This window comes from Haemaphysalis longicornis, unplaced genomic scaffold (assembly GCF_048455015.1).
Source record: "Haemaphysalis longicornis isolate Haplotype H1 unplaced genomic scaffold, Haemaphysalis longicornis Haplotype H1 scaffold_11, whole genome shotgun sequence".
Taxonomy (NCBI): Eukaryota; Metazoa; Arthropoda; class Arachnida; order Ixodida; family Ixodidae; genus Haemaphysalis; species Haemaphysalis longicornis.
Genome location: NW_027526214.1, coordinates 91,591,403 through 91,599,464, shown reverse-complemented (window position 1 = coordinate 91,599,464; position 8,062 = coordinate 91,591,403). Strand labels below are relative to the sequence as shown.

Here is an 8,062-nt window from a genome sequence, read left to right as displayed (position 1 = left end):
AAGATCGTGATTAGGCTCAGGGGTGGTCTGAACGTCGCTAGAATCGACACGTCGGTCGTCACGGACGCCATTATGGCGGCTGCGGGGACGGCGAAAGAATACCAGGGAAAAGACATGGTGTGCAATAATGCGGCGCAGAACATCTTAGTCGTCAGCGTGCCGAGCGAGCAGAGAGCCGAAATTTACACTGAGATCAGGACCGTCGAATTGGGCCACATGGAATTCGAGGTTTCCGCCTACAGAACCGCGCCCGAAGGGACGGCGAAGGGAGTCATCAGAGGTATCGCAATTGACAAAACGCCCGAAGACATAAATGAGGTGCTCGTGACAAAGTATAACCCAACGGCGCTAGAGGCACACAGGATTGGACATTCTACTGCGGTCATCGCCCTCTTTGAAGGACAGAGAGTGCCCCGGTACGTAAAATACCGAGCGGCACTGCTCAAGTGCGGGCTTTACAGAACACATCATGAAGTGTGTAGATGTTGCGGAAAAGTCAGGCACCGCATCGACGTTTGTCCAACCCCAGAGACCAGAGTATGCTTGGCGTGCGGGGCGGCCAACCCCGACGCGGACCACGAAAAGGCATGCAAGCCACGTTGCAAGCTATGTGGAGGAGCGCATCCGACAGGCTGATGGAATTTGCAAAAACCAGTTCAAGGTTCCCTTCGTCGTCACGAAAAGACAATGGGAGCGCCGAGAGGAACACGAACAGCAAGAGCTGCAGAAGGCGAGACCACCTATGACGTCATTGGACTTTTCACAGCTCCCGAGCAGGGAGAAAAGCGACCGCAACGAAAGCTAACGGCGCAGCAACAGCTGCGGAAGACACGAGAGCCAGCTGAAACGCCTGCCGCTGTCGCCGCCGCCGCCGTCGCAGCGGGAAGACAGGAAGCTCAAGTGGTCGGCTGCAGTTAAGAGAACCAAGTCGGAAGAAACGCCTCGCAGCAAGCAGCAGCCACCATGCCAACACCAGAACACCGGAGAACCGCCCGTGACAAGGCGAGAAATATACGACATGATCAGCGAAAACAACGAAAGGCTACTACAGCAGATGGAAGAGAAGATGGACGCAAGGATCGACAAACTACTAGAAGCAATAAGGGCGAGTCAAGCGCCACTGCCGCTGCCGACCCCGCAACAGGAGCAAGAGGTGGAGCAGATACCCCTCCCGCCCCCGAAGAAGAAAACACCAACAAAGTCACCCAAGGGGAAGGAGGAACCAGCCATCCCCGAGGAAGAGGCTACCAAAAGCAGTTCGACAGCGACGAGGAGCAGCCAAAGGAACCCAGCAACAAAAAGAGGATTATCGAGAATACCAAAGAGAGAGAGCTCATGGCCAGGCTCGACCGCATGGACAGAGAGCGGAAACAAATTGTACACACGATGAAGGAAACGTTCAACAAAGTACAGAAGACGTTCGAAGAAATACAAAGCGGAACGCTACAACTGCAGACGCAGATGCAAACGTTCATGCAGAGTATGGAAGCCAAGATGCAGACATTTGTGCAGAACGCCCAAACCGAGATCACCACCCAAATACAGCAACTATGAACCCAACAGCAAAAGCAAACGCCAAGCCAGACAAAGAGGCAGTAACAGGCCAGCAGCCGGTTAGGGACCTCCCGATTTGGAAGTGGAATTGTAACGGCTATCACAATAAGAGGGCAACGCTAACAGGACCATTACGGGGAATGAAAACGAAACCGGACGTCATTATCATTCAGGAAACACTATGCACCGAAACACCCCAACTTCAAGGCTACAGAGCACACGCCAAGGCGGCCAAGCCCCTAAACGAAAACAGGAAAACGTTTGCAATACGCAAACCAGCAGGCGGGGTGTGCACATTCGTCCGCAAGGGCATCGTCTTCCTCGAGCACGAGCTGACCACCAGTGGCTGGACCGACACAACGCAGTAGAGGTTATCGTTGGGAAGAAGAAGAGAAAAACAAGCGTGCTGGCGGTCAACGTGTACAGCAGCCCCAGACATAGAAAGCAAAGGTTCCGCTCGCTCATGCAAAGGGCGCTACGTGCGACGAAGAAAGGCACGATTGTAATAGGGGGCGAATTTAACGCACAACACTACGACTGGCGCTACGATAAGACAACCGAAAAGGGGAGAGACCTACTGCAAGACGCCACGGGCGCGGGGCTAACGCTAATCACGAACCCGGAGACCCCCACAAGAACGGGCAATTCGGTCGCCAGGGACACCACCCCGGACCTGACCTTCGTAAAGATCTATGAAAACGACACCGCAATGTCGAGAAACACCAAACACTACTTCGGCAGCGACAACATGGTCATTGTGATCCGGGTCCCGCTGGGGAACGCTGCAAGCCAAGAGAAACGAACACACAGATACACGAACTGGGAGGAGTTTCGGCGTAAGCTTCCAAGCCAGCATGGCAACATAGAAGATATAGAAGCGTGGTCGAAGGCGATATTAGAAAGGGCCGAGGAGGTGAAGACAGAGATAGAAACGGACGACGACATACACGAAATGGACAGCAGATTGGCCTCACCCCATCGAGGCGAAGATTGCCATCAAGAGAAGGTGGAACCAACAACGAACCAACAGAAGGCTCGGCAAAAAGATCGCGGAAATCAACAGGGAAATAGAGAAACACAGCAAGGAGTTCGGCCGGCAGCAGTGGGAGCAAACGTTCAGAGAGGCGGACGGCCAGCTCCACCTGGGCAAGACGTGGCGCCTGCTCCGGCACCTCCTCAACGACACCCAGACCACGGGAGAACAACAGTAGAAGCTCGGCAGAATTATACACAAGGTGGTTGCGGAGAACGGGGAAGCGAAGGTGAAGAGGAGACTCGACGCCAAATACCTCCCAGTTTCCCCGAAGCGAAAGCACCCAAAATACCAAGGGGCAGAGAAAATCGATGTTGACCGAGACATCGAGGAATGGGAGGTCCGAAACGCGATGCAAGACCTGAACAGGCGTTCGGCGTCGGGCCCAGACCGCGTCAGCAACAATGCGCTCACAAACTTGAACGGCGCGGCTGTGACGATGCTGACGGCGTACCTCAATAAATGCTGGAGTGACGGCAAGCTACCACGCCAGTGGAAGGATGCCAAAACCATCCTCATTCCAAAACCGGGCAAGCCACCCGACATCGAGAACCTACGGCCAATATCCTTAATATCGTGCGTGGGCAAATTGCTAGAGGATGTCTTAATGACCAGATGGCAGCAGTAGCTCGAAGAGGCGGAGCTCTACACGGATTCTCTCGTCGGCTTTCGAAGCAAGCTTGGAACGCAAGACGCCATGCTCCAACTCAAGAAGGAGATAGTGGACTACGAAACGCACACCAGCGACAACAGGGCAATACTGGGCCTGGACCTGCAGAGCGCCGTCGACAAAGTCCGGCACTCTGCGATTCTCGCCCAGCTGTCGCACCTGAACATGGGACAGAGATCTTACAATTACATTCGGAATTTCCTGACCGACAGAACAACTCGCATCTCCGCCGGGGATCTCCAACTACCAGAGAAAACGCTCGGCAGCGAGGGGACACCGCAGGGTGCGGTAATCTCGCCGCTGCTCTTTAACCTGGTCATGAACGGGGTCGCCAACCGGCTGCGAAGCGTTGAAGGGGTGCGCCACAGGGTTTATGCCGACGATGTGACGCTGTGGGTCACAGGCGGCAGTGACGCCCACATAGAGAATACCCTACAAGAAGCAGTAAAAATGATAGAGGACCAACTGAAGGGCTCAGGGCTGGTGTGCTCACCGGCAAAGTCGGAGCTGATGGTGATCCCACCGAGGAAGCGAGCCGCATATAGCAAACCATCCGAGACTGCGACATCATCCCCGAGGTAACCAAGATTAGAGTTCTGGGCATGATCATCGAGCGCAGCAAAATCAACGGGCAACGGTCTCCAAGCTCGAATCTAAGACTAGCACGGCACTGCGTCTCATACGCCGCGCCGCCAATAGAAAAAGCGTGATGAAGGAAGCACGACTCCTCAGACTGGTTGAAGCCTTCGTGATCAGCCATATCACACACGTCGGCGCCTTCCATAATTGGCGGCAGTGCGAGCGGAAGAAGATCGATGCGATGATCCGCAAAGCTTACAAATCAGCATTAGGGCTCAGAGGGTGCACGAGCACGCAGAAACTCGAAGCCCTATGACTCCACAAGAGCCTCGAAGAGATCGCCGTGGCACAGCAGACGGCGCAGCTCATCAGACTGTCGGAAACCAGGACCGGCAGATCTATCCTCAAACAACTAGGCATCGGAGCCAAGGTTGACGACCACCGTATGCAGGAGCAGATACCGCGGGAGCTGGGCAAGCGCATCGTCGTGAGTCCGATCCCGCGGTACATGACTCCGACGTTCCACTAAGAAAGAAGAGAGGCGAGAGCCAAGGCGCTGATCGCACTACACGCCAGCGATGAGGGAGCCATGTTCGTGGATGCGGCCAGTTACAAGAACATCGGCGACGCCTTTAGCGTCATCGTGATCGGAGCCAAAACGGGTGAGACCAGGCAGGGGGCAAGCGTACGAACCACGGTGCCCAGCCGGGCCGAAGAAGTGGCCGTGGCCCTCGCCATCGCGGACCCCAGAACGAAGACGGTGTTTTGCGACTCGCGAACGGCAGTGCGCAACTTTGCGAAACACCGAGTGTGCAGTGCGGCCGCGCGCATCCTGCGCAAGGTCGAGGCCAACGGAGTAATCACCAGTGCAGTGATAAAGTGGTTTCCCGCACACGCGGGCGAAGGAGTGGCGAGCTCGCTGGGGCTCGCCAACCCCAACGACACGGCCAACGCCGTGGCGCGTGGACTCGCCGGCCACTCCCCGGTAACGGCCGCCGCCGAAGTGGTGGATCACCCCCAGAAGGACATCATAGACTCTTACAGTGAGGTAACCCTGCGGTACCGGTTAGCCAGAAGCACGATGGCCCTGCCCCAACCTCGTCTGACGCGGGAGGAGGCGGTGGTATTACGCCAATCGCAGACTAATTCCGTGATAACCCCAGTGTGAGCAAAGCACCTGTGGCCAGAGGTATACGTAACAGACTTGTACAGACTGTGCGGGAGGGAGAGGGCCACGTTGGCCCACATCCTGTAAGACTGTGAGTGCGCGAACGCAGACAACAGTGCAGACGTTCTCCCGCCCCTCACGGAGGAGGCGAAGAGATCCGAAGACTACGGCGTCCAACACACGGCCATCCGGCAGATCCTAGCGGTGCTCGAGAAGCAGCGACCGGACGGGATGGAAGCAGAAAGGGTTATCCCAAGTACGCTGAAGCCCGCCGGGAGCGGCTCTCCCCGCTACGAAGTCGTCCGGCCACGTCCCCCCAAGAACCCGCCTAAGAGGGTGGGATGATAGGGGTTACTGCAGGAGACCCATAAAGTTGCTCTCTCTCTCTCTCTCTCTCTCTTGTGTTACTTCGAACCTGAACCTCCGAAAAGAGCGCCCACATCACTGTCTCCTCATTTGAAAGCTTTCAGCTGTTCTGGAAACTGACCGCAATTCAGTCGTGGTAAGTATTCTGATTTCCGACTCTGGTGAAACGGCTCAACCTGAAGCATCGCCTCGCCATACCACTTGTTCCCAAGACCGCTTCAGCATTTTTTATTCAAGCAGCTCCAATAGGAGAACATTAGGTCACTTGGCAGCAAAGGCAGCTTACCGGATGGACACCTGAAAGTATTCAAGTGTAAAAGGTTTGTGATGCCCTGGGAATACTCTACGACATAGCAGTCGTACGTTCTGTGCTTGCCGAATCGGGTACAACTGCAACGTCTGATGCATCGACAGGCTATACACCCCGTTCTAAGGATCAGGTGTGACTTTTCGTGTACTGTCTCCTTTATTAGAATGATTCAGTTCGTGTTCGCGTCACTTCGAATCGAAGGTATAAATTCCCGCCTTGGAGAGTTCTCGCCTTGGAGAAATTTTGGAAAGTTGTCGGATTGGTTCTAGATATTGTGTCATATTCCGTGGTGGTAAATATTTCTGGTCGCCAAACTTCTGTGCATCTCCACCATCTGGTTCACCGCCTTGCAGCACCCTTGTTCTGTGGAATTTGTATCAATTTTATTCTGATGTCTCCTATATTAAAACACCAAGTTCGGTTTTGCGTCACCTGACATCAGAAGGAGGAAACCGAGCGGTTGATTGGCATTCTGCTCGTTTCCAGGGACTGAGGTTAGCCATAAAAATTGCATACGAATGAGCATGATTAGGTTCCTGCTTGCTGACTTGGCTGTATATGCACCATCTTGTATTACAGCTCACAAAAAATGCTCTACTAAGGGCCACTTCTGGCTCCATTATTCAAGTGTGTTCTATAAGAAAACTATCGGCCCGTCTTTGTGTTCTAGGTACCGCAACGAGCGAATATGTGGCCACCTGAGAGTACTCTAATTGCACAGGCTTGGGTGCTCCCTTTGAAATTGTGACCGATTCAGCAGTAGTACGTATTCTGTTTGCCAGCTTGAATGCATCTGCATCCAATGGTGCCTCGCTTGCTGACCTTCTGTTCTAAGAACCACGTTGGCCATTTTTATTGAAATAGGTACTATGACGAAACACTCAGTTTCTCCTTGAATCACTTGGCGGCGAAGATAGCGAAGAAATGAGTCACCTCAGAGTTCTCTTAAATGAATGATTTGTGGGCTGCTTTAGAGATTGCATACAATTCAGTAATTGTAAATTTTATGCTTGCAGAACTGGGTGAATGTATACCAAATGATGTATTACCTCGCCTACCCTCGTTCCACGGACCAAGTGCGCCTTTTTGTGCGCTCCGAAACGGAATACTGTTTCCTTGAATTGGTACCTCTGCAGCCAAGGAAGCGAACAGAGTGGTAACCTCAGACTTCTATTATTTAAAACGTTTGAGGGCGGCACTGGAATGTCTTCACAATTCAACAATATTCCTTTCTGGCTTGCCAACACAAGTACATCTGGACCATATGGTGAATTGCCTCAGCATTTGCCCTGTTCATAGGCCACGGTTTGCTTCTCATAAGTCCCTCTTTTCCTATATTGGAACACTCAGATCGTCTTTCTGTCCCTTGGAAGCGAAGGTAGCAATCACATCGGGCACCACACAGTCTCCCTTATAAAGACTTAGAGACTGCCAAGAAAATTATCAGCCATTCAGCGGAGTTCAGACTTTGCTTGTCGAATTTGGTACATGTTCAGCATCTGCTTCCTGGCCTCTTCTAAAATCCTCTTCTCTGCGACATTTATGGCATTTTATTGAATATAATTTTTAGAACACACTCAGCCCATCTTTGTCTTGGTTGATATCAGAAGGAGGCAACACAGCAGTCACCTCACAGCCATCCTAATTGAAAGGGTTTTGAGCTGCCCAGGAAACTGTCTGGAATTCAGTGGTTGTATATTTTCTGCTAAAAACTAGGCTCAGAGAAAGCCGTACAGTTTACGAATTCAGGATCGCGCTGCAAAACTAATATTTAGCTCTTACCGTGGAGGTGACGACCCAGGAAGCCAGTGACACTCTTTCACGCATTATCACGGAGTGTGCAGTAGAATTCGGGGGCACGATGGCTAGAGAGGATACTGGTAAAATTTCCATTTGGAAAAAAATCAAATTAGGCAACGACAAACCATGAAAATCACCACCTCAACTGAGATAATAAAACTTCCGGAGCTTTCGAAGTTACAAATAAATAAGGGTAACCCAGCCGAAATACGGAAGTATATATAGAGAGGATCGAATATGCTTTTTAGCACAAAGATAGCCTTAAAGCAGTAAAGAGGCGTGTAGGCGTGGGGAAACACAGAACGCATGCACCAGACAAGCAAGGCAATGTCATCACCCATAGGGATAAAATAGTCATACTAGCGAATGAGTTCGATAGAGATTGGTACAATAGTAAGGAATTACGGGAAGTTGTCAGGATAAGGCGTAAAGAGAATATAGTTCACAGGAGATAGACGTCCCTCCCAGTAACAACAGAAGAATTAAGGAAGGTTTTGAAAGAAATAAGAGAGGAAAGCACCTCGGGAAGATCTGATAACAGCAAACCTTTTGGAGGATGTCGGGCAAATTTTTCTACAACTC

General features: G+C 52.1%; 2 pseudogenes; one reads left to right on the top strand and one right to left on the bottom strand.

The window, feature by feature from the left end:
- Positions 1–467: 467 nt before the first annotated feature.
- Positions 468–1,182, bottom strand: LOC144160873 (uncharacterized; annotated as a pseudogene).
- A 1,324-nt stretch (positions 1,183–2,506) lies between these two features.
- On the top strand, positions 2,507–5,349 carry LOC144160721 (uncharacterized; annotated as a pseudogene).
- Positions 5,350–8,062: the final 2,713 nt, after the last annotated feature.